Below are 21626 nucleotides of genomic sequence, written 5' to 3' on the forward strand. Positions count from 1 at the left end.
TTGAGACCGAGACGATCCAAATCTCCCGTAACCGCGGCGGCGACCCGAGAGGGCGTGCTTACGCCACGCAGAACCCAGCGAAGAGCACATTCGCTCTGTCGGTCTGTTCATATATCCACACCTCCGTTACGACCGCGCGAATACCGCGAAGAGCACGTTCGCTCGGTCGGTCTGTTATCTTTCACACCTCCGTTACGACCGCACAGAGACTTCGCGGCCCGCGCCCCCCGCCTGAGTTATGTCTCCCCTCGAACTTCGGAGAAGAAACGCAAGGACCCGACGCCTCGGGAAGAAGGCATTCGGAGCCGAGACGGGACGAAACGCAGACGCGCACGAAGGCGCACCACATCCAGCCAGGAGACCCTCTGCCGATCAACCGAATATCTTTTTAGGTGTTAAGTATTAATAAACAGTTTGATTTTAACCCCTCATCTGGCCTCTCTGCTATCATGGCGCAGCCGACAGGATCTGCAGAGGCGTCACGCGCGCGCAAAGAACCACCGGAATCCACAGTGCGCAGCAGAACAACCTCGACGACTTCCGAGACCACCTTCATCTGGTCACCAACGAAATCGACAATGCGCAGTGTTCTCATCGAGTTGAAAAAACAGCGGCTGGCCGACGAGCTTCGAACCCGTGGACTACCGTGCAGTGGCCATAAGGATGTTCTCGTCACACGCCTCCTGGACGACAACGTTCGCCTTCAGGCCTCGCTGGCTGCGTCCGACTCAGCTACAAGCCAGGCTGAAGCAGTAGGCGATGACAACGGAGCGGACACGGAGGGACCGACGACAGTCGAAATTCTGCAGGCAAGATTTGACGAACTGGAACCGCTTGTAGCCCAACGACGCACGTCACACGCAGCGAGTGACGCAACGGGGCTACTACTACCAGTGTCGACACGAACGGGGCACGATACGGACTTCCAAAGCAACGAAGGAAGTCTCGCGCCTACTACGACAACGAACCAACGGCCGGCAGACACGAATCGTGGTACACCTCCGCATTCCTCGCGGGAGAACAACGCTCCAGCTCCCGAGGGTTCGCCAAGCCTGACTGAAATCATGGCCATGTTCGCACGCGCGCAACTTCAAATGACGGAGGTATTGTCGAGAGTGTCAGAGATAGCTAAGCCCATTCTGATCCAGTCAACGAACGACCCCGCGTCCGCCATCCCCGAGTACGACGGCAATGCTCAACAAAATGTCCAGACGTGGATATCGCAGGTGGAGCGCGTGGCTGCCTTGGCACACTGGCCCCCATCACTGACGCTCGCTACTGCAGCAACACGGCTGCAGGGAGCCGCGAAGGATTGGCACACCTCTTACGGCATGAGTTGCGAATAGTGGGACTCATGGAAGCAAGCCTTCACCTCGCGCTTCGACAGGAGGCTCACGATGCAGGAATTCCTTGACCTGCAGGCTGATCGAAGACTACGCAATTCGGAGACATTGGTTGAGTACATGTATTCGAAAAAATGCTCTGCTTGACAAATCCCCGTACCCGATGGCGAACGAAGAAAGAATTTCGCTGGGTCTCAGTGGAATCGACGACGACACATGGGCTAATCGACTCGCTGCACAGCCCTGCAGCAACGTCATCGAACTGATCGACCGCGCAGCGCTGCTCGACACCAGGCGACGCAAGACAGTCAGGACGCACTTCCGACAATCTGGTCCTGGGCGGTCTAACCAGATGAGCAGCGACGGATCAAGGACGGCGACAGACGGGCGCAGCGATCTCCGCGAACAGTCAATGCCGCGAGAACAGCGAGAACCGATGCGGGCCACGCGAGTGCATACCTGCTTCAACTGCGGCACAACGGGCCACGTTTCGAGGGATTGCACAAGGCCGAAGACGGGAGCCACGATCGCTGCGGAACAACGCGGAGCAGCCAGATCCAACGGCGCAGGCAATACCGGTGCAATCAACGGGAGGCAATTTGCCCATCGTCAAGGGCCTCGTCCACAACCAACCCGTGAGAGTGCATCGATAGCGACTCAAACGTATCCATCCTTAACGAAAGCTCTGTGGGCCCTAACGTTCGCCCCCGACCGTGGGCGTCCCCAGATCACATAGAAGTACTTCACTGATGCATCAGACCGACGCGAGTGGCAGCGTTGGACGTGACCGTCGGAACATCGACTGTGCGGCTCGAAGAGGTCGTGATCGCGCCCTTACCCAGTGCCATGGATCTGATTCTCGGTTCAGATTGGCGCCGTGCCGCGAACGTCGACGTCACGTTTCACCCCACGAACGATGTCACCCTCGTTCCAATACCGCCATCAGTGAGCGAACCGACCGTACACACTCCAGGCTGATTGCAGCCTTCAGCAACCGCACAGTCGTAAAGGACATTTCACCAAAAAGCGACATCGGCTTCGTTAGATTGAACTCGAAGGACCCGGGTCCCGACGAGGATTTCTTTGACCTGGTTGAAGAGTCTGCATGTAAAATGACCCATGACGTGAACGCCAACGAAAGAGATGAGCCCCGCTCAATTCTGAATCGTCATGACGACGCGTTTACGGCGAGCACAGACGCGCTGGGGCTTTGCGCTCACGTAGAGCACAGCGATGAATTAGTGACAACATTCCCGTCGCCACTGGGTCGTACCGATCTTGCCCCGCGGACCGACAGCTCATGAAGGACGAGGTCAGTGACCACTTGGCTATGAAAAGAACATCCACGTACATGGACGATGTCGGCCAGGGAGCAGCTACTATCCCCGAAGCGCTGTCACTGCTCGACGAGGCGCTGAGAAGAGTCGTCGTCACCAGCTTAAAGACGGACCTCAAGAAGCGTCAATTCATGCGAGACATCTCATTTCTTGGCTATAGGATTGCCGCAGAAGAGCGAACCCTGGACGAGGCGAGAGTCGCAGCAGTCGACAAGTTCCAGCCCGAAAGAAACAACAAGAAATTGTATTTGTTCCTGCAATTGGCAAACTATTACCGCAAAGTTCGTGGCTACGCGCGCCTGAGGACAGGCGCAACATTTAGAGGGGCCGTGCCAGCACACAGTTCATCACTTGAGACCGAGACGATCCAGCTATCCCGTAACCGCGGCGGCGACCCGAGAGGGCTTGCTTACGCCACGCAGGACCCAGCGAAGAGCACATTCGCTCGGTCGGTCTGTTCATATATCCACACCTCCGTTACGACCGCGCGAATACCGCGAAGAGCACGCTCGGTCGGTCTGTTATCTTTCACACCTCCGTTACGACCGCACAGAGACTTCGCGGCCCGCGCCCCCCGCCTGAGTTTTGTCTCCCCTCGAACTTCGGAGAAGAAACGCAAGGACCCGACGCCTCGAGAAGAAGGCATTCGGAGCCGAGACGGGACGAAGCGCAGACGTGCACGAAGGCGCACCACATCCAGCCAGGAGACCCTCTGCAGATGAACGGAATCTCTTTTTAAGTATTCAGTATTAATAAACAGTTTGATTTTAACCCCTCATCTGGCCTCACTGCTATTATACGAAAGCAATGTCATATGTGAGCTCTACCAATTGCGTCGCGCAAGAAAAAATCTTTGCGTAAACCATGCATATAGGGGTAAAAGGCGATGTTTGTTTAATAATTTATTATGCAACTGCGAAGAACGTGATTCATAACTTTACATGGACTGCTGGCTAATGAAGCAGACCTATAGTTGCCAACACAATTTTTTGAATCACTTTCGGGAATTGGCACGACACGTGTTAACCTCATACCAGCTCAGAAAACGACTCTGCATTTTCTTTTGGGACATACCTCTACATCAACTGCTGCTGAACTTGTAGCCATCCGGGAATCTATTTGCTACGTATGTGGGGAACAACCTCAAAAATGGTGTGTATTCAAGGACTGAAAGACTGCATTGCAAATTTTGGAAAATTTCTTACGCCACTTTGCCTATCAGTACCTGGCGCTAAACATTATGGAGCTCCTCACATCTGCCCACCTGCAAGGCCACAGGATAATGTTTCAATGGATACCTGCCCACTGCGGGCTCCATGGGTATGAACAGGCCGATGTTGAAGCGAAAAGCTCACTCATCAACGGCCTCAAACAGCTGTGCCTTTTTCAAGAGCAGATACGACGTGCCTTCTTACGAGTTGTATGAAGAATGCTACAGCAGCTTACTGGGCCCAGCCAGACTCTCGACACATTCGTCTAAAAAGGCTGGATCGAACATTGAAATTTTATGTTCCGCGTGATATTCCGCGTCATCAGGCATGCTTGCTGCATAGACTTCGTTTAAACGTGGGTTTTCACGCGCAAGTACTTACATTTATTTGGACAGATGGAATCGTCGGAATGTTCAACTTGTTTCATCCCATAGATTGTGGACTGTATATTATTGCTGTGCCCAGCGTATGCGTGCGAAAGAAGTGTGCTAGCCGCTTCCTTAAAGCGTTTGGACAAGGAGCCTCTGTAGGAGGAACTGCTGCTGGGCGCTTGGCAAGACAAGGGGAAGGGTGTCCAGACAGTGCGTGCTCTTTGCAGTTTTTTGAGCGCCAGCGGACTTGATTCGCGCTTGTAAAGCAAGCTACTGTGCCTGTATATATATTTCATATCCCTTCTCCCACATCATCACTCATCATGATCTTCTTTCTCTCCTTCCCCTTCCCCAGTGCAGAGTAGCAGGCCACATTTGAATTATTCCGGCGAACCTCTCTTGCCTTTTCCTTTTACTAAATCTATCTATCTATCTATCTATCTATCTATCTATCTATCTATCTATCTATCTATCTATCTATCTATCTATCTATCTATCTATCTATCTATCTGTCTATCTGTCTGTCTGTCTGTCTGTCTGTCTGTCTGTCTGTCTGTCTGTCTGTCTGTCTGTCTATCTATCTATCTATCTATCTATCTATCTATCTATCTATCTATCTATCTATCTATCTATCTATCTATCTATCTATCTATCTATCTATCTATCTATCTATCTATCTATCTATCTATCTATCTATCTATCTATCTATCTATCTATCTATCTATCTACCTACCTACCTACCTACCTATCTATCTATCTATCTATCTATCTATCTATCTACCTGTCCGTCTGTCTGTCTGTCTGTCTGTCTGTGTCCGTCCGTCCGTCCGTCCGCCCGCCCGCCCGCCTGTCTGTCTGTCTGTCTGTCTGTCTGTCTGTCTGTCTGTCTGTCTGTCTGTCTGTCTGTCTGTCTGTCTATCTATCTATCTATCTATCTATCTATCTATCTATCTGTCTGTCTGTCTGTCTGTCTGTCTGTCTGTCTGTCTGTCTATCTATCTATCTATCTATCTATCTATCTATCTATCTATCTATCTATCTATCTATCTATCTATCTATCTATCTATCTATCTATCTATCTATCTATCTATCTATCTATCTATCTATCTATCTATCTATCTATCTATCTATCTATCTATCTATCTATCTATCTATCTATCTATCTATCTATCTATCTATCTATCTATCTATCTATCTATCTATCTATCTATCTATCTATCTATCTATCTATCTATCTATCTATCTATCTATCTATCTATCTATCTATCTATCTATCTATCTATCTATCTATCTATCTATCTATCTATCTATCTATCTATCTATCTATCTATCTATCTATCTATCTATCTATCTATCTATCTATCTATCTATCTATCTATCTATCTATCTATCTATCTATCTATCTATCTATCTATCTATCTATCTATCTATCTATCTATCTATCTATCTATCTATCTATCTATCTATCTATCTATCTATCTATCTATCTATCTATCTATCTATCTATCTATCTATCTATCTATCTATCTATCTATCTATCTATCTATCTATCTATCTATCTATCTATCTATCTATCTATCTATCTATCTATCTATCTATCTATCTATCTATCTATCTATCTATCTATCTATCTATCTATCTATCTATCTATCTATCTATCTATCTATCTATCTATCTATCTATCTATCTATCTATCTATCTATCTATCTATCTATCTATCTATCTATCTATCTATCTATCTATCTATCTATCTATCTATCTATCTATCTATCTATCTATCTATCTATCTATCTATCTATCTATCTATCTATCTATCTATCTATCTATCTATCTATCTATCTATCTATCTATCTATCTATCTATCTATCTATCTATCTATCTATCTATCTATCTATCTATCTATCTATCTATCTATCTATCTATCTATCTATCTATCTATCTATCTATCTATCTATCTATCTATCTATCTATCTATCTATCTATCTATCTATCTATCTATCTATCTATCTATCTATCTATCTATCTATCTATCTATCTATCTATCTATCTATCTATCTATCTATCTATCTATCTATCTATCTATCTATCTATCTATCTATCTATCTATCTATCTATCTATCTATCTATCTATCTATCTATCTATCTATCTATCTATCTATCTATCTATCTAATTTCTGCAGCAGCGCTGTTCCTTCTTGTTAACTATTTCTGCAGGAATATCATCTGGCCCACATGCTTTAGAAACATCAACATTATTCAGCAATGCTTGTATGCCTGGTACGGTCATATGATCAATTTTGCCTTGAGGATCATTAAAGCAACGAAAATTCGGTGGAATCATAACGAGGGAAAATGCAGAAAAATAGGTCTGCCTTATTATTGTCTCTTCACACCTCCTCGGAATTATTCTTTAGGGCTGGAACGATGTGGTTTTCTTTACAACTACGAGGAGAGTATTTACAAAACTCTCGTTTGATACAAGCTTGTTAATCAGATTATGAAAGTATTGTTTTTTGGTAAAGTCAGCCTGAAACTTGAATATGTTTCAAAGTTTTAAGCTGAGCACAACGTGTGCCGGTGAGTTGTTAGTTTTTAACTTTCTGTCGAGATTATATTGCTGGAGGACCAGGGACCACAACTGTGCAGTAAACGATGGCTTATCGATCATGCGCTTTGACGATACATAAGACGACATAAAAGCATCGCGCAGTTGTAGCAGCTTTGTCTTGAGTACGTGCCATATTGTTGATTGACGTTGTATTTGTCAATAGTGGCAAATATCGTGAAATACGAGTCAAGTGCCAAGTTCATCGCACCATATTCGCCATTGTTCTGCACGCGTACACTATCCTGTCCGGCTTTTTCATATACTGCGCATCCTGGAGTCATTATATCATGAAGACACGTTGATTCTGTTGATCATAACTATCTGAGGAGAGGCATGACTTTGGAGTTCAAAGCTTGGTCGAGATTATTATCTCCTGCAGATCTTCAGCATCATTTTTTCCGCTGTTACCTCCAGTAACGATAACCCGCATCAATAAATGACACGCCTCTTTAATACAGCATGGTTTGGTATAGAACACACGAAATTTTCAGCGCGAGTGAAATATATACAATATTTATTGTGAAGGCGACAAATGTTGCCGTCAATCTTGTGCCTTGTAGCTCCGTGCATTCGTTCTCAAAGTGGGTTTTACTCGGCAGGGTCGGTGAGTGGCTCTTCAGCTCGGCCTTTCTCGCGTTGTATTTTATCGTATTGCGCTGCGAAAATGAAACTTGGGCCTGAGTTCGCCTCATCACAGAGCAGAATCACTGAAAATAAGAAGAATATAGTGTTCAAAAACACCCGTTTGATCTTGGATCACAGAGAGTGTTTCTTCAATCTCCTAAAACGTTAACCGGAAATCAGCGGGCTGATATAGTAGACTTCTTGTTATTAATCGTATATCTATCAGCAGACATACAAATTATTGAGGCTAAAGCAGAAAAAAGCTGTCTATGAGACTCGCATAAACACAGACGTCTCAGCAGTCGCCATCTTTAGTCATGAGCTTCACGAGTGTTGTAACGTGTAGAATGTACTTGAGCTGCTTTTTAACCACAGTGATCATGTGTGTTGGGCCTTCCAACCCAGGACGAAGAAAGCCTTGTTGCCTTTTGATTCTTTCCATTCTAAGGGGGCGAAGCGAGGCCTAGCCTCTTCATGTTATAGATCCGCGGTTTTAAAATCATGCTTTCACATGCTGCATTCTAGTTTTCATCTTCAAATGGAGCGACTGGAAAAGGCAGGTTACCCGAGTTAGCTGTTAAGCGCGGTTGCCAAATGGGTGGGCAAGAAGCTAACTAGAAAGAGAAAGAACCTGTCTCCTTACAAACTACTATCTATAAGAAACTCGGTCATTCCTTACATTCCTTACCATATTTACCTGAAATCTTAAAAATATTTCAGGTAAATATGGGGTTGATATTGTTCTTTCTGCACCTTGCAAACTGTCCAGATTGTGCAATTTGGTGGGAAAGCGTCCAGATCAGGCACGTCTGGCATTAAACACCTAGAAGTAAACAAGCGTATTGCATGTGCGAAAGGGGTTATTTACAAGATTCCCCTCAGTTGTGGGCGTGTTTATATTGGACAAACCGGTAGGTGCTGAAATGGTCGTTTACAAGAACACGCGCGTTCCTTGGGGGAGGCAGGGGGCCGAATTTGCTGATTCATTGCCGCAGCTGCCGGGATGTTGCCCAGAACTTAGCCAGACTGAGATTATGGGAAGAATGAAGGGACAACTTGAAAGAGAGATTGTAGAGGCGGTTGCCATCCTGCGTTCGCATCCAGATGATTGCGTTAGCTCACCTTCTGTCGCTCTTCTCCAAAAAGAACTAATTTTCTTGTCATGTGACCTCTTGGGTGGTTGTTTTTCTCTTTTTGTTTTTATGCATCCACTTTCTTCCGTGGTTGTCGGCCGTTTAAATTTTTGGAACCTTTTGTTTTGGATTCGTTTCAGGCAAATCTAGTGCGGAGATCTCGTCTTTTCATTCATGTGCTGTTGTAGATTGTTCAGACTCTTTTGTAATGATTTCCTCTTTTACAGATCCATTTGGTATCACCCTTTTATCAACTTCCACGTGCTGATTGCTGTCTTTTAGGTTTCGCCGAAGGTCTTCCTTGGTTTTCATTTTTCATTCCACTTTACCTGATTGTGAGGTCACATGTGCCATCTGTCTTTGAAAGCCTTGTTTATTCAATAAACATTTCAGTTGCCAGTACCGCCCTGTGTTGTCTCCACCATCCGTCCTGTGCCTGCTGCGGTTTTAGTTTCCTTAAGTCTCACCAACTGGCCAAAACATCTACCCTGCTAAGTTAAAGGAAAGAGGCTACAGAGATTTCTCTTCCCTGCATTAATGTGTGTTTATTTTGCACCCTTTTATAAAATCTTGTCCTCCGGATGCGGAACAATTGTTCCAGTGATAGCATTCTGAACGGCAAATCTGCAGATGCTATTTATACAGCAATCGTTTTATGCCGTATATGTATTGTGAATAGCTTTAGACAATATTGAGTACTGCTGATGCATAACAATGAGACGAAAAGAAGCCAAGATGTTATCAGGCGCCAAGAATAAACGTGGGGTTAGCGCAAACAACAAATACGAATTTCTTGATCTAGATAGCCCTTTCGCGATCTCATAACATCTAGCAAGTTCTTTACAACATGTGCTATTTTGCGCAGGTTCAGTGAGCAGGTGCGTTATTTAGGTACTAGGCAGTGCGCTTATGAATATTTTACATGGAAGGGTTAAGGATTCCTTGTCGTAAAGAAGTTAGTGTCATCGTTGTGGTTGTGGTCGGTGAGAGCTGTGAGCCCAGAATCTCAACGGAAAGGAATAATACACAATTTAGGAACATATCAAAGAATGTTCTGATTGACATCAAAATTCTGTTAGTGTTCGTGTATTCGAAGTTAACTAGTTTTGATTTAAGAAATTTGCGGCAAGTATTCCTGGGGTGGGTACAATTGATTCAGGACCTCCATTTTGCGAGACGACCTAGTTGCCCACACCACGATAGCACGATGGTGCTAGCTGAACATAGGATGCCCTAGTTAATGCAGTATGGTTTTCCTTGGGTAGATGTCTAGGAGGAACGTACCTATTTCATGAGTGATTAGGATAATGGAAGCGAAAAATTAATCATTACGCAAAAACGGAAAAAACTCTGCGTTCGCTGCTTGGCCTAGTAAGCTTTACCTATATCTTGTTCCGAACCACCGTGTTCCGAACATTAGTACTTGTAACGCTCGGCACTTTTACTCAACGTCAATGAATTAAGCCCCGTAATATTTGTGCGCTTGGCTTAGTAGAAAACCTTCGTCATGGCAGCATATTACGAACTATTTGCGTTCTTACATGCTTCTGACGACTTTCCTAAATTGCCCTTTTGTATGGCCTATATTCTGCTTCCGAAAAAAACAAAGAAACATATGGTATCAACACGGCTTGCGAATTTTTCATATTTGATGCAGTGAAGACCCGAACTCAACGTGAATATTCTGCTAACCTCGTCAATAAAAACACAGCAGCAATTATATTCATGGTAGAAAAGCTCCGGGCGGAGGAGCTGCAGTGGGTGCAGTCCAAATGATACATTCAGTGCATATTGCTTTCTTAGTTTGAAAACTTCATAAGTTTTAAACATACATATAACCCATTTTTGCGAGTGACATGCTCTTGGGCCAGAGGCGGAAATAGTTTTGCTGCTTTTGGGTCTTGTTTTGATATTGACATGCACGGCGAATGAAGAAGGTGGAATGTTCGCTTCTTGAGGTAGGAGACGATTCGCTCTGTAGGTTATTTTCTCTTCTGCAGGTGAAAAGGTGATCTCCCTCGATGACTGCTCTAGATTGTTCGAGGAGCTCGCTGGTCACTGAAAGACTAATGCCCCTTGCACTCGTTAGCGCTCAACTTAAACTCGCCAAATAGACGTCTAGATAAAGCGACCAATTGTGATTATAACTACATGAAACATGCACAAACAGATGCGAGTGGCTGCAATCATTCGAGACGCATCTCGGTGTATATGGCACTGCAAAGAAATGGTAAGCTTAAATTCTGCCGATACTGAGCATAAACAACGAAAAAGCGAAAGATCGTTCTGCGCGGTACAAGCAGAGTGATAACGTCGCATGCCAGCCGCTGCCAAGTGTAATAAATAAAGATGGCAAAGTTTCGCGCCAATATTACATTCTTCATTATCCCTACTTTTATTTACATGAGCAAAGGCGGTCTGGTCCAATTGGTTGGGCAAGATGCTCTCAATGGTCACTCAAAATGCGACAGCAGGAAAGAAGCAAGCGTGTGATAACATCTCAGTTTGTAGTTAAATACCTGATTGCGAAGGTACCGAAACAATTACACGAACGTTTTTGCAACCTCTTCATTGTCGCGTTCTGCTGGTAGTTTCAGTATAATTCGGCATTCTTTTCACTGCAGCTGTTGCGAGAGTGTTGGTTGATAAGCAAACAATGCCTTTCCTGGAGATTACGCTTACTATAGATTGCCTGACAATGTTGGATATAATCGCGCGACTAAACTACAAATGCTGGAAGAGGGGTTAGTGCTCCAAACTACAGTGATCTGTTGTGTACAGTATGCATTCTGTACGATAACGGCTAACGTTCGTACAAAAGGAAGTGAGGTCAGCTTATGTTTTCTATAGAACAGTTTACCCGCTTAATTTTCTCTCTGCCCTACAGCTATCTGCGAGAGAGTAATTTTAGAGGATTTTAATTTTAGTTGCTGCACAGCACAGCAACCATAGTTCTGCATAAATAAAGTGAGAAATTACAGCTAAGGAAGGCGTTAGGAAAGGAGACACGATCTTCCCCGTGCTATTTACCCCTTGCTTAAAGGGTGTATTCAAAGCCATGAAATGGGAGCAGTTAGGCATCAGGGTACATGCAGAATATCTCAGAAACCTGTGATTCGCTGATGACATTGCCTTGTTAAATAACTCAGGGGACCAATTGCAACAAATAATTATATATTGATCTAGACAGGAGAAACAAAAAAGTATGCATAAAACTAATACGCAGAAGACTAAGATAATGTTTAACAGCCTGAGAAAAGAACAGCAGTTTAAAATAGGTAGCGAAGCACTGGAAGTGGTAGGCGAATATGTCTACTTCGGACAAGTAGTGACCGCAGATCCGGAGCACGAAAGAAAATAACCAGGAGAATAAGTTTAGGATGGAGCACATTTGGAAAGTACTCAAGCTAGCAGTTTACCGGTATCGCTGAAGAGGAAAGTGTATAACAGTTGCATCCTACCGGTACTCGCCTATTTGGCCGAAACATGATGTAACGAAGAATGGTAGGTGTAACGTTAAGAGATAGGAAGCGTGCAGAGTGGGTCAGAGTAATAACGCAAGTTAGTGACATTCTAGTTTAAATTAAGAAGAATAAATGGGCAGGGGCAGGACATGCAGCGCGAAGAGAGGGAAACAGATGGTCTCTAAGAGCAATCAATTGGACTGCAAGGGAAGGTAAGCATAGCAAGGGGCGACAGAAAGTTGGGTAGGAAGATGAGGTTAGAAATTAGCAAGGGTCAAGTGGATTCAGGTAGCACAGGACCGGGTTAATTGGAGAAAAATTGGGGAGGTCTTCACCTGGCAGTGGGTATAGTGCAGCTGATGATGATGATGTTATATTCTTGATGTTTTAATTTTTTAATTGCTATTTTCCAAGTTTGCGGCACAAGGGCACTTAAAATTGCGTAACTACCAGTGTTTGTCTGGTGCCCGTTTTCAATCAGAAATGAAATCTACGTCTATGAATTGGTGCGAGATTTACAGCAGATATTGAACTTCATTTATTATTCCCAATATATGCTTCAGTCTAATTGCTAAAACTGAACTCTACTCGCATTTAGTGGGCTACAAAGAGCAGCAACTGAAATATGTGTAATTAGCAGCTGTTTTCCATGCATAGAGTGTTGTCAGTTTGTCGTCGCAATATGATAAAAATTTGCTCTATATCATTTCCATATTGGTTTTAAATAACACAATGGAGGCTCATACAAACTAGTTTTAGATCGCAGATGACCGCAGAGGTAATCAACTTACCGCTGACTGTAAGTTAATTAACTCATAAAACAATTACAATTTGCGCTAAGAATGTAAAATAAAAGCTTCATATATGTGCAGTGTTCCACTCCAGCTCTTACCTGAGATTACGATGACGAAGATGACATGAACCGTAAGGCGAGTCATTGCTCTTGGTAGCTGAAAAAATGTCTGAACCATAATATTATTTCTATAACTGCTCATGTCTGCTTTGGAAATGGGGTCTATACCTGGGTTACTGTTTATAATACTTTACTGATCTACCGTACAAAGTTTAGCGGCAATTGCGCACAAACATATTCCTACACGATAGTAATACCGTCATTTGGAGTAATTCCTGTTTTTAGTCTAATATACCTCATAGCATTCAATACTTCTTTCTGCATGAATGACACAAGAAGAGGTTGACTCACTTTCTACACACCGCAACGGCGTCAAGTTCCTGCGTTCAACTGACACGGCATCCTATGGCGCCCAGTTGTTCTTATATATGCAATTTGCTGCAAGGAAACAGAAATATATTAAAGACAAGGACTGCAGCGTTGCAATGAGGGACGCTAAGGATTGTTTCAGTTGATTGACAGTGCAGTTAGAACTAGGGGCAGGTGCCCCACTGCCATTTTAACTTGCGATTACGGGTAACCGTAGAATGGCTGCTTTATTCTTGTTGGAGGTTAAGCTACAGCGTATTGTGGAGTTGAATGAAAATGAGATTAGAACTGGATCCGGTGCCCCATGTGCATTTTTAGCATGCGATATAGGTACCTGGAGCATAGTGGCTTTATTCTTGAATAAACCATCAGCTTTAGCGGGTAGTGTGAATTGACCGACAATGCAATTAGAACTATATGCCAGTGCCCCACAGTGATTTCAAACATGCGATAGTGGATAACTGGAGCATAGCGGCTTTATTATTGTTTAATCTATTAGCTATGTTGCTTATAACAGTCTGTTTAGAAATGTCATACAAATTGCACGAATGTCGTAAATCCCTAAATGCGTTTTCATTAAAAGCGTTCAGGACCTGACCTTCCAATAAGATGAATGCTGTATACTAAATTATCTTTTGTGAGCCTCAAATATTTTCGTTGCCTATCTAAGCAAACATATTAAAGAATGGACTTGGACCTTCAAAGCCATCAGAGCGATGTACTAAGAAACATTCCAAAAAAATCTGACAAGCCTTTTAGTCACATCAAGAGTATGGTTGGTTGGTTTGTGGGGTTTAACGTCCCAAAGCAACTCAGGCTATGAGAGACGCCGGAGTGGAGGACTCCGGAAATTTCGACCACCTGGGGTTCTTTAACGTGCACTGACATCGCACAGCACACGGGCGCCTTGCTTTTCGCCTCTATCGAAAAGCGGCCGCCGAGGCCGGGATGACGTCCTAGCTTTGCAAGTTACCTACTGTGTGCTAGTGGTCTTATAGCTCGCCTTCTCGAAAGCTTTGCAGACTTTATGTATAATTTACTGCATTTTAGCCGACCTTGAAAAAAAGTTCCTTGAAGCAACAGGGGTCTAACGGCCCTAGAATGACTAGCGGTACAAGAATTAGAAATTTAGTTTCATTTCTCTAGTACTCAACAATTCATTGAGCAACGTCGGTTAGCGTGCCGTCATGACTACGAGAAAATCACTCTCGACCAATCAGGTCAGGACCTTTCTAGGCTGTGGCCCAAACATTCGAATCCCATTCAAGTGGTACGTAATTGGTTGTTACTTTACTTCGTAAGATCTGTCATCCACGTGGAGCAAATGAAATCATCAGTGTAGTCATTAAAACAGTACGTGGCTGATATTTTGCTTACCCAACTACTAAAAAGACGAAAACGCTTATAGAACCTATGTGAGAAGATATTGTTCCAGATTAATGACAATGATAACAATTTCAGTCGTTATTGCTCTAGGCGATTCTTTTATAACATAACGACTTCCAGAGCAAGCAAAGATCGCATGACATGATCCTTTTTTCTTTAGAAGAATAGACTATATGCATAAAATATTTATCAATAATGAAAAATAAAAAATAACTAAGTGAAAAACACGTTTAATGTTCTAAAAATTTAAGCAATATGCTCAAAACTCTATTAGGATACATTCAGTAATCACACACTGCCACATAAAAATCATTCAATTCCTAAACCAATACTTGTTCTAAAAGTAAGCAGCAATCTTCAGCTGGAGTGAAGATTGCTGGAAAACGTATCCACAACCTTATATATGCGGATGATACCACTTTAATGACAGAAAGTGAAGTGGAACTCAGGAGACTACTTATGCGAGTACAAGAAGAGAGTGAGAAGTTTGGGCTTAAACTGAACATAAAATGACAAAGATCATGCCGTCTTGCCCTATCATGTCCTGGAGCATCAAGGGACAAGAAGTGGAAGCTGTGACAGATTTTCTCTTCTTTGGCTCCAAGATTACCTCGAAAGGAGACTGCAGCCATGAAAATAGGAGGCGCCTGCTTCTGGGAAAGAGAGCCATGGCTAGCCTTGACCGCCTAGTAAAGAGCAGAGACATTACACTGCCAACCAAGATCCGTAGAACTCATGCTATGGTCTTTCCAGTTGTGATCTATGGATGCGAGAGTTGGACTGTGAAGAAGGCTGACAGCCGAAGAATTCACGCGTTTGAATTGTGGTGCTGGCGAAGATTCTCGAGAGCTCCTCAGACTGCCAGAAGATCAAATCAGTCGATATTGTCAATCATAAACCCTGACTGCTCATTGGAGGGTCAAATTCTAAAGTTGAAGCTCACCTACTTTGGTCATCTGATGAGAAAAGAGGAGTCGCTGGAGAAAAATTTGTTGTTGGCAAAGGTTGAGGGTCACCGGAGAAGGGGTAGGCAGCGAACGCGGTGGTTAGATGGCATCCTCGGGGCGCTGCAGATGAAATTATGTGATGTTAGAAAGATAGTGAGAGACCGGAAAGCGTGGCGTGATATGGTCCATAGTGTCACGAAGAGTCGGACACGCCTGAACGACTGAACTGAACCGAAGCAGCATAACCGCAATTGCTACAAATCCCCTGGAATTCGTAAACTCTAACGCAAGTTGCATTAAAAACGTTCGTAACTCGGATGATGTATATTGTCCTCGCTTTCATTACAAACGCCCTTGATCAGTAAAGCCACGCCGAGTAAAATAGGAGATCTATTCGCCAAGGAGCTAATTACTGAGATTGATTACAAATTTCTCAAACCAACAAACAAACAAGCAGGCCGATTTTACCTATTCACAAGGTTTCAGCAAGGGCATTGTTTCCCAAAGACATATCAGGAAGGCCAATTGTTTATAATAATAATACGCCAATAATAACAATAACAATTGTTTATAAACCCTGTCAATATTCATAAATCATTGCCTAGCATACCTCCCGACCCAGCTTCCCACTTTTGACACACCTCACTTTGCCCAAATAATTGAACTTATTAGTAACATGACCAACCTTTCAGATCATTGTATACGCTTTTCACACTTGGTGTCGCGGCAGTCAACATCAATATTCATATTGATGAAGGTATCAACGCAGTCTCTAAAGTAATAACAGTACCCCCGCCCGCATGCGTCTCAAGTTTATATATTGCTCCTGTAACCAGTCCTAACTTTAAATTATTTCGTGTTTGATCTGTCCTATTATCTGCAAACATTGGCACTCCATTCTCGTCGACTTACGCGAATATATTTTCGAATCTAAAATACTAAGTTCATTTCCGAAAAAACCGCTCATATACCTTCGCTGTATTGATGACATTGTTGGGTACTCAGTACGTAACGGGGGTGTTTTTGTCGTTTAAAGCGCAGCGAGTCCCCCAAGGAACACCAGCACACACTACTGTGGCTTCTGTTTCTTCTTCTTCTCCCCAGCTTCTTCTTCCTTTCTGACGCGCCGAAGCACGTGACACTTCCCCCCTTGTAGACGAAGCTCCAGGGCAAGCAGTTTAAGGAAGGTGCCGGGGATGGAACCTTTTCAGCCGAGCGACATGCACCACCCGAGTCCGGCGTGAGCATCGGCCACTCTCGGTGCGGCGTGAAATTACGTAGTTCACGTCCTCAGGCGCTCCAAAACCACAAAAGGGCCGCTATAGCGAAACAGCAGCTTCTGAGCTAAACCACGCTTGCGCAGCGGCGTCCACACCAACACTAAATCACCGGGCACATAAGTGAGATGTGGGCGCCGGTTGTCATAACGCTCCTGCGAACGTTCCTGCGAATCCAGGATGCGGGGGCGGGCAACGCGGCGAGCTTATTCGGCTCGACATAAAGTGGTAGCGATAGAAGGCTCGTTGTGAAGGGAGAAAGGAAGGATGGTATCAAGACAGCTGCGGGGAACTCAAGCATACACGAGGTAAAACGGACTGTAGCCAGCCGTCTCATGCTGTGCTGTGTTATACGCGTATGTAATAAAAGGGAGGATGTCATTCGAGTTCTTGTGATCAGAGTCCACGCACATCGCCAACATAGTGGTCGGAGTGCGGTTGGTCCGTTCAACAAGTCCATTTGATTGCGGGTGATACGGCGTTGTATGACGGTAATCGCAGGTGAATAGACGAAGGAGTTCTTCGGTAACTTCAGCTGTAAATTGGTGCCCACGGTCACTGATCAGAACTCGAGGAGGGCCATGGCGCAGGACGAGAAATCGCAGAAGAAATAGCGATACTTCGTAAGCAGTGGCTGAGGGTATTGCGGCTGTTTCTGAATATCGAGTGAGATGGTGAACACATACCACTATTCATCGGTTACCGTTCGAAGATCGCGGAAAAGGACCAAAGAGATCGATGCCCACCTGCTCAAAGGGTGCGGTCGGAGGCGCAACAGGGTGCAGCGGTCCCGGTAGACGGGAGGTAGGGAGCTTGTACTGCTGGCACTTGACACAACTAGCTACATAGCGCTGAATGGCTTGACGAATTTTCGGCCAGTAAAAGCGTTCCTGTGTGCGATGAAGGGCCCGGGCGACACCCAAGTGGCCCGACGTGGTATCGTCGTGCATCAGTCATTTCAAGAACGGGAATACGGAGGTTTTCTGGCACGACGAGAAGAAAGCATGCTTCCCAGGGTTGAAATTCTTCTTGTAAAGCAGGCCGGCACGAACGCAGAAACGCGCATCTCTTGAACCTTGAGCGGCAGAGAAGAGCGCGGTGCCAAAGTCTGATCGTTGCGTTGTTCTGTCTAGAACAGTTGAGGGTCAGGAAACGTTGCTGAGAGAGGCGCCAGGTAGTCAGCAAAGTTTTCATCATCACTACCAGTTGACAAAAGCGGCAAGCGTGACACACAGTCAGCGTCAGCATGTTTTCGGCCGCTTTTGTGTGCCACAGTGAAGTTAAACTCTTGCAACCGCAATGCCCATCGAGCGAGCCGGCCGCTTTACGAGCCAACAGAGCGAATGGTGGTCAGTGATGATGGTAAAAACATTGCCATATAGGTAGGAACGAAATTGCTGCACCGCAAAAACCACTGCGAGGCACTCTTGTTCAGTCGCGGTGTAGTTACGCTCCGCCTTGCTCAACGAACGACTAGCATAAGCTATCACGTGCTGATCGGTGCCATGACGCTGGATGAGCACTGCGCCAACGCCCACGCCACTAGCATCGGTGTGAACTTCGATGGGGGAAGAAGGACAGAAGTGACGTAGCATAGGTCCTTCGGCCCATCCGTGGCTAAGAAGTGCTTAAATCATTATGCTGTCTGCTCTCGCCCAAGCGTGACGCATTTAAAGCCGGATTCCAGGAAGTTGATGGGATTGGGGGTTCTGCTTGCAGCGCGCAACCGTCATACTGGTGTTCGTCCCGGCACGAAGAATCTTTGTCACGCAGTAATTTTTCCCGCCCAATCCGGCGTATCAGACCAGCCATGGACTCCGGAGCACTGACATCAATGCTCGCAACAGATGTGACGTTGGCCAGTCGCCCAAATGTAGGAGTGATGCGATGCAACTTCAAGGTTTCGAAAGTGCGGCAGTGCCTGATGAAGTCAGCTGTAGAGTTCAAATTATCTTTGCTGATAAGAAACTTACAGACATCTACAGCGATACCTTTGAGGAAGTGCCCCATTTTATCTTCCTCGGACATTCGAGGGTTTGCAATCTTGCACAATTACATGATATCCTCGATATATGCGGTGAAAGTCTCGCCAGGTACCTGGGCCCGCTGCATCGTTTGCTCTGCGCCTTTCTTCGCGGATCCGTTGCCAAAGCACTCTTTTATCTTCTCCGTGAAACAATCCCAGCTTATAAGTGTCTTCATGATTGTCAAGCCTTCCAAGAAGAACACTACGGTCGCTAGTTTCACGGTCGCATCCCAATGATTGTACCGGCTCACCCGTTCGTAGTTGGTTAGCCACTCGTCGACGTCCTCGTCAGACTTTCTACCAAATGTGCGCGGCTCGCGGTAGTGCTGCCAGTTGCTCACCGCAGGTGTTCGATCAGCGTCGCCGTCTTGAGCCATGTTAGTTGATAGGAGGGGGCGGGGGGGGGGGGGGCAAACCAGCGAGTCGGTGGCTTCGTCGAAGACAACGGGGATCCGTGTTGATATACACTGCAAACTCCACCACAACTGTTACGTACTCAGTACGTACCGGGGGTGTTTATTTGTCGTCTAAAGCGCGGCGAGTCCCCCAAGCAACACCGGCATACACCATCGTGGCTTCTTTCTTCTTCTCCCCAGCTTCTTCTTCCTTTCTGACGCCCCGAAACACTTGACAATATCTTCATAATATGGCAGCATGGATCAGGATGGCTTCAATCGTTCTTCTTCTATCTAAATAATCATCACAGTAGCATTAAATTTACTTGTAAGTCTTCGCAATTGAAAGTAAGTTTTGTTGACACCACGGTGTGGATGAAAAATGGAAAACAACTTCCTTGTACAGAAAGCCAACGGGTCAGCAACCTAGATTTCACCAGTCACCATACGAGACATTTGTAAGCAATGAATATTTGTAGGATAGGCAAGACGACTTAGGAGTACATGTAGTGATGATAATCATTACTTAAATGAATTTCATTCATTGAAAGCAACACTAATTCAAATACTATATCCCAGTAACTGCCTTATATGGCCCTCGAAAAAGCAACCACTTTAAACCGCAACAATTTGCTCAAGAAACGACCAAAAGACAACACTGATTGCCAACCTTGTTTTGTAACGAAATGCTCTGATGCCCTTCCAAACATAAACCGTATTCTGGGGAAATACTACTCCATGCTAACGAACGCCTGAATGAAGTATTCCCGGAGGCACCAAGGGTAACATAGAAACATAACACGAACCTCAGATATGTTCTAGTACATTCTAAACTTGACAACAAACGTTGATGTAAGACGCCGAATCACTTAGAAAATGACTTCATGGTTAAACGTATTGCAAGCGGTTTCACTTTTCACATAAAATTATGCTTTAATTGCACATCGTGAAACGCCATCTACCTTCTAGAATGCTCCTGTCATAAACAGTACATCGGAGAGACAGGCTAATAAATGAACGTAAGGCCAAAAACTTCCCGAAAGCAGTTTCTCAGCACTTCTATCAGAAAGAGCTTAAGTTCGAAGAAATTAAATTATGTATTCTATAGTCAGGCTTTAAACTTTCAAGTTACAGAAAATATAGGAAGGCATATCTAATTTATACATTTAGAACATTGGAACCAACAGGAATAAAAATCTCGAAAGAAACATTAGAACCCCTTAAATATATTTCCTTTGCGTCATAACTAGTCGAGAAAATAATCTCATGTAACGGTAATTGTACATTTTTTCACATCGCGTGTAAATTCTATCCCCTCTCTGCACTAGCATGAGCTGCTTTTCCAACATATTTCTTTCTTATCACTTTTTACTTTAGTTCCCCGTTTAATCCTTTTCTTCAAATAATGTACTTGGAAGGTGGAGTTCACTTGATCTGTCAGTATTCTTCACTTGGTCTGTCAGTATTCTGCTTCTTTGACCTTGTGCCCTCCTTGCGGAAACCTTTTGATGACTGTTCCCTTACAGCTGTATTCTTTAGGGCCACTTGTTTAACCTACACCAGCTACACTAGTGCAGCAAAAATCCATTGTAGCATTGTAGGTATAAGAGATTTCCTACACTGATGCAGCTGGTGTAGGTTAAGCAAATGACCCTTTTATCAGTGTCATTTGGAATCCTGTCCCCTTTCAAGTTAATGCGTGTAAGCATCGAACCTCCTCTAGGTGCGTACTCGTCATCCACCTCGCATTGTAGTTTTCCAGTTGCTGCCGCCTTTTATACTCTTTTTCGGGCCAGAGGACAACCGGTTTTAGGCTCAGAAATTCATACAAAAGATACATTCTTTCACTCCTTGTCTCACTTCTTTTCCAACTTCAACCCCACCCTCCCCTCTCCCCTCTCCCTGGCTTTTCTTCTTCAGATGCAAAAGCGCATTTAAAACCCTCGCCAGTGATGACTGCTCTGCCCAGACGAAGACAAGTCCACTTATCGAAACTTTGGCTTGGCTTGCCAGCTCAGGCTTCCTCTCAACCCCTGTACAGTGCTCTTTTCTACTTGATCGTATAAGTTACTGGAATAAGCATACCAATTGCTTAAGAAAAATGAATATTTCCGAAGCGTATATTGAGTGAATAACGAGGAAATCAGCGAAATAGGATACAGTAACAAGTGCTTAAGTTATCTCGTCATGCCCATCCTTGCAATGTTCTTGGAACATTTAGAAAAGGCAATAAATAAGTATTTTCCTAAACATTGCGTCAACTACGCCGCCTATGTGCTCCC

General features: G+C 44.6%; 1 long non-coding RNA gene across 1 annotated transcript; it reads right to left on the bottom strand.

Annotated features, from left to right (window-relative positions):
* Window positions 1-7403: 7403 nt before the first annotated feature.
* LOC146200781 (uncharacterized) lies at window positions 7404-15720 on the bottom strand. Its single transcript, XR_014704850.1, has 3 exons — window positions 15643-15720; window positions 13296-13382; window positions 7404-7577 (listed from the first exon to the last, which is right to left on the bottom strand). It is a non-coding gene; the product is annotated as an uncharacterized LOC146200781 (long non-coding RNA).
* Window positions 15721-21626: the final 5906 nt, after the last annotated feature.

This window comes from Amblyomma maculatum, chromosome 2, assembly GCF_055883805.1.
Source record: "Amblyomma maculatum isolate TAMU_Amacu chromosome 2, ASM5588380v1, whole genome shotgun sequence".
NCBI lineage: Eukaryota > Metazoa > Arthropoda > Arachnida > Ixodida > Ixodidae > Amblyomma > Amblyomma maculatum.